The sequence below is a fragment of the Solanum lycopersicum genome, chromosome 4 (genome assembly GCF_036512215.1).
Source record: "Solanum lycopersicum chromosome 4, SLM_r2.1".
NCBI lineage: Eukaryota > Viridiplantae > Streptophyta > Magnoliopsida > Solanales > Solanaceae > Solanum > Solanum lycopersicum.
In genome coordinates this window covers 57644599-57650598 of record NC_090803.1, presented here as the reverse complement: position 1 = coordinate 57650598, position 6000 = coordinate 57644599, and positions in this window count along the sequence as shown.

Sequence of the window (6000 nt, the reverse complement as noted above, 5' to 3'; positions counted from 1 at the left end):
CCCTCATTTCGACGATTTTCATGTGCTATAGCAAACCATTTATTGGGTAATTCGAATTCCGACGTCAAAAATGCCAAACTTTTTGTGGACATCCGTCAAGACCTGGTCTATGCATCCAATTGGACCTCACGGCCCGTCCTACCCAATTTGAAGGTCAAACGAGCCCCGAAGCGAGCATACCCCTCATTTCGATGATTTTCCTGTGCTATAGCAAACTATTTTTTGGGGTTATCCAGATTCCGACGTCAAAAATGTTAAATTTTTTTGTCGACGTCTGTCAAGACCTTGTCTATGCATCCGGTTGGCCCTCATGGCCCGTTCGACCCATTTTAAAGGTCAAACGAGCCCCGAATCGAGCATACCCCTCATCTTGACGATTTTCGTGTGCTATAGCAAACCATTTTTTGGGTGATCTGGATTCTGACGTCAAAAATGCCAAACTTTATTGTGGAAGTCCATCAAGACCTGGTCTATGTATACGGTTGGACCTCACGGCCTATCCTACCCATTTTGAAGGTCAAATGAGCCCCGACGCGAGCATACACCTCATTTCGACGATTTTCGTTTGCTATAGCAAATTATTTTTTGGGTGATCCGCATTCCGACGTCAAAAATGCCAAATTTTTTTGTGGACGTTCGTCAATACCTTGTCTATGCATCCGGTTGGCCCACACGGCCTATCCGACCCATTTTGAAGGTCAAACTAGCGCCGAAGCTAGCATACCCCTCATTTCGTCAATTTTCGTTCGCTATAACAAACTATTTTTTGGGTGATCTGGATTCCGATGTCAAAAATGCCAAATATTTTTGTGGACGTCCGTCAAGACCACGTCTATGCATCCGGTTGGCCCTCACGGCCTGTCCGACCCATTTTGAAGATCAAAAGAGCCCTGAAGCGTGCATACCCCTCATTTTGACGTTTTTCGTGTGCTATAGCAAACCATTTTTTGGATGATCCGGATTCCGACGTCAAAAATGCAAATTTTTTTTGTGGACGTCAGTCAAGACCTTGTCTATGCATCCGGTAGGACCTCACAGCCCGTCCTACCCATTTTGATTGTCAAATGAGCCCCGAAGCGAGCGTACCCCTCATTTCAGTGATTTTCGTTTGTTATAGCAAACCATTTTTTGGGTGATCCTGATTCCAACGTCAAAAAAGCCAAATGTTTTTGTGGACGTCAGTCAAGACCTTTTCTATGCATCCAGTTTGCCCTCATGGCCCGTTCGACCCTTTTAAAGGTCAAACGAGCCCCGAATCGAGCATACCCCTAATTTTGATTATTTTCCTATGCAATAGCAAATCATTTTTTGGGTTATCCGGATTCCGACGTCATAAATGTTAAATTTTTTTGTGGACGTCCGTCAAGACCTTGTCTATGCATCCGGTTACCCTCACGGCCTGCCCGACCCATTTTGAAGGTCAAACGAGCCCCGAAGCGAGCATACCCCTTATTTCGACAATTTTCATGTTCTATAGCAAACCATTTTTTGGGTGATCCGGATTCCGACGTCAAAAATGCTATTTTTTTAGTAAACGTCTGTCGAGACCATGTCTATGCATCCGGTTGGCCCTCTTGGCCCGTCCAACCCATTTTGAAGGTCAAACGAGCCCGAAGCGAGCATACCCCTCCTTTCGACGATTTTCATGTGCTATAGCAAACCATTTTTCGGGTTATCCGGATTCCGACGTCAAAAATGCTAAATTTTTTTGTGGACGTCCGTCAAGACCTTGTCTATGCATCCGGTTGGCCCTCACGGTCCGTCCTACACATTTTGAAGGTCAAACGAGCCCCTAAGCGAGCATACCCCTCATTTCGATGATTTTCATGTGCTCTAGTAAACCATTTTTTGGGTGTTCCGGATTACGACGTCAAAAATGCCAAATTTTTTTGTGGACGTCCATCAAGACCTTGTCTATGCATCCAATTGGCCCTCACGGCCCGCCCGACCCATTTTGAAGGTCAAATGAGCCCTGAATCGAGCATATCCCTCATTTTGATGATTTTCGTGTGCTATAGCAAACCATTTTTTGGGTGATCTGGATTCTGACCTCAAAAATGCCAAATTTTTTGTGGACGTCCGTCAAGACCTGGTCTATGCATCCGGTTGGACCTCACGGCCAGTCATACTTTTTTTGAAGGTCAAACGAGCCCCGAAGAGAGCATACCCCTCATTTCGACGATTTTCGTGTGCTATAGCAAACCATTTTTCAGGTGATCCGAATTCCAACGTCAAAATGCCAAATGTTTTTGTGGACGTCTGTGAAGACCTTGTCTATGCATCCGGTTGGCCCTCACGGCCCGTCCTACCCATTTTGAAGGTCAAACGAGCCCCAAAGCGAGCATACCCCTCATTTTGATGATTTTCGTGTGCTATAGCAAACCATTCTTTGGGTGATCCGGATAACGATGTCAAAAATGCCAAATTTTTTTTGGACGTCTGTCAAGACCTTGTCTATGCATCCGGTTGGCCCTCACGGCCCGCCTAACCCATTTTGAAGGTCAAACGAGCTCCGAAGCGAGCATACCCCTCATTTTGACGATTTTCGTGTGTTATAGAAAACCATTTATTGGGTGATCCGGATTTCGACGTCAAAAATGACAAATTTTTTTGTGGACATCCGTCAAGACCTTGTCTATGCATCTAGTGGCCCTCACGACCCGTCTGACCCATTTTGAAGGTCAAACAAGCCCTTAAGCTAGCATACCCCTCATTTCAGCGATTTTCGTGTTGTATAGCAAACCATTTTTTGGGTGATCTGGATTATGATGTCAAAAATGCCAAATTTTTTTTGGACGTTCGTCAAGACCTTGTCTATGCATTTGGTTGGCCCTCACGGCCCATCCGACCCGTTTTGAAGGTCAAACGAGCCCCGAAGTGAGCATACCCCTCATTTCGATGATTTTCGTGTGCTATAGCAAACAAACTTTTGGGTGATCCGGATTCCAACGTCAAAAATGCTAATTTTTTTGTGGACGTCAATCAAGACCTTGTCGATGAATCCGGTTGGCCCTTACGGCCCGTCCGACCCATTTTGAAGGTCAAACGAGCCCCGAAGCGAGCATACCTCTCATTTCGACGACTTTCGTGTGCTATGGCAAACCATTTTTTGGGTGATCAGAATTCCGACGTCAAAAATGCAAAAAAAACTTGTGGATGTCCATCAAGACCTTGTCTTTACATCCGGTTGTCCCTCATGGCCGATCCAGCCCATTTTAAAGGTCAAACGAGCCCCGAATCGAGAATATCCCTCATTTTGATGATTTTCGAGTGCTATAGCAAACAATTTTCTGGGTGATCTGGATTCCGACGTCAAAATGCCAAATTTTTTTGTGGACGTCCGTCAAGACCTGGTCTATTCATCCGGTTGGACCTCATAGCCCGTCCTATCAATTTTGAAGGTCAAACGAGCCCCGAAGCGAGCATACCCCTCATTTCGATAATTTTCGTGTGCTATAGAAAACCATTTTTTGGGTGATCAGAATTCCCACGTCAAAAATGCAAAAAAAATTGGTGGACGTCCGTCAAGACCTTGTCTTTGCATCCGGTTAGCCCTCACAGCCCGTCCTACCCATTTTGTAGATCAAACGAGCCCCGAAGCGAGCATACCCCTCATTTAGATGATTTTTGTGTGCTATAGCAAACCATTTTTTGGATGATCCGGATTCCGACGTCAAAAATTCCAATTTTTTTCGGGACGTCCTTCAAGACCTTGTCTTTGCATCCGGTTGGCCCTCACGGTCCGTCCGACCCATTTTGAAGGTCAAACGAGCCCAGAAGCGAGCATACCCCTCATTTCGACGATTTTCTTGTGCAATAGCAAACAATTTTTTGGATGATCAGAATTCCGACGTCAAAAATGCCAAATTTTTTGTGGACGTCCATCAAGACCTTATCTATGCATCTGGTTGGCCCTCACGGCCCGTACGACCCATTTTGAAGGTCAAACACGCCCCGAAGCGAGCATACCCCTCATTTTGATGATTTTCTTGTGCTATATCAAACCAATTTTTGAATGACCCGAATTTCGATGTCAAAAATGCCAAAGTTTTTTGTGTACTTCCGTCAAGACCTTTTCTATTCATCTGGTTGGCCCTCATGGACCGTCCGACCCATTTTGAAGGTCGAACGAGCCAAGAAGCTAGCATACCCCTCATTTCTACGATTTTCGTGTGCTAATGCAAACCATTTTTTGGGTGATCAGAATTCCAACGTCAAAAATGCCAAATTTTTTGGTGGACGTCCGTCAAGACCTTGTCTATGCATCTCGTTTGCCCTCACGGCCCGTCCGACCCATTTTGAAGGTCAAACAAGCCCTGAAGCTAGCATACCCCTCATTTCAGCGATTTTCGTGTGGTATAGCAAACCATTTTTTGAGTGATCCGGATTCTGATGTCAAAAATGCCAAAAAAAAATTTGGACGTCCGTCAAGACCTTGTCTATGCATCCAATTGTCCCTCACTGCCCGTCCGACCCATTTTGAAGGTCAAACCAGCCCCGAAGCGAGCATACCCCTCATTTTGATGATTTTCGTGTGCTATAGCAAACCAATTTTTGAATGACCCAGATTCCGATGTCAAAAATGCTAAAGATTTTTGTGTACTTCCGTCAAGACCTTTTCTATGTATCTGATTGTCCCTTACGGCCCGTCCGACCCATTTTGAAGGTCAAACGAGCCCGAAGCGAGCATACCCTTCATTTCGAAGATTATCGTGTAATATAGCAAACCATTTTTTAGGTGATCCGGATTCCGATGTCAAAAGTGCCAAATTTTATTTAGACGTACGTCAAGACCTTGTCTATGCATCCGGTTGGCCCTCACGGACCATCCGACCCATTTTGAAGGTCAAACGAGCCTCGAAGCGAGCATACCCTTCATTTCGATGATTTTTGTGTGCTATAGCAAACCAACTTTTGGGTGATCCAGATTCCGACGTCAAAAATGCTAAATGTTTTTGTTGACGTCCGTCAAGACCTTGTTTATGCATCCGGTTGGCCCTCACGGCCCGTCCGACCCATTTTGAAGGTCGAACGAGCCAAGAAGCAAGCATACCCCTCATTTCGACGATTTTCGTGTGCTAAAGCAAACCTTTTTTTGAGTGATCAGAATTCCGAGGTCAAAAATGCCAACTTTTTTGTGGACGTCCGTCAAGACCTTTTCTATGCATCAAGTTGGCCCTCACGGCCCGTCCGACCCATTTTGAAGGTCAAACGAGCCTAGAAGCTAGCATACCCCTCATTTCAGCGATTTTCGTGTGGTATAGCAAACCATTTTTTGGGTGATCCGGATTCCGACGTCAAAAATGCTAAATGTTTTTGTGGACGTCCGTCAAGACCTTGTCTATGCATCCGGTTGGCCCTCACGGCCCGTCCGACCCATTTTGAAGGTCAAACGAGCCCAGAAGCAAGAAGACCCCTCATTTCGACGATTTTTGTATGCTAAAGCAAACCATTTTTTGGGTGATCAGAATTCCGACGTCAAAAATGCCAAATTTTTTTGTTGACGCCTGTCAAGACCTTTTTTATGCATCTGGTTGGCCCTCACATCCCGTAGGACCCATTTTGAACGTCAAACACGCCCCGAAGTGAGCATACCCCTCATTTCGACGATTTGCTTGTGCTATATCAAACCAATTTTTGAATGACCTGAATTCCGATGTCAAAAATGCCAAAGTTTTTTGTGTACTTCCGTCAAGACCTTTTCCATGCATCTGGTTGACCCTCACGGCCCGTCCGACCTATTTTGAAGTCAAACGAGCCCCAAGCGAGCATACCCCTCATTTCGACGATTATCGTGTGCTATAGCAAACCTTTTTTGGGTTATCCAGATTCCGACGTCAAAATGTAAAAATTTTTTGTGGACGTCCTTCAAGACCTGGTCTATGCATCCGATTGGACCTCATAGCCCGTCCTACCCATTTTGAAGGTCAAACGAGCCCGAAGCGAGCATACCCCTCATTTCGACGATTTTTGTGTGCTATAGCAAATCATTTTTTGGGT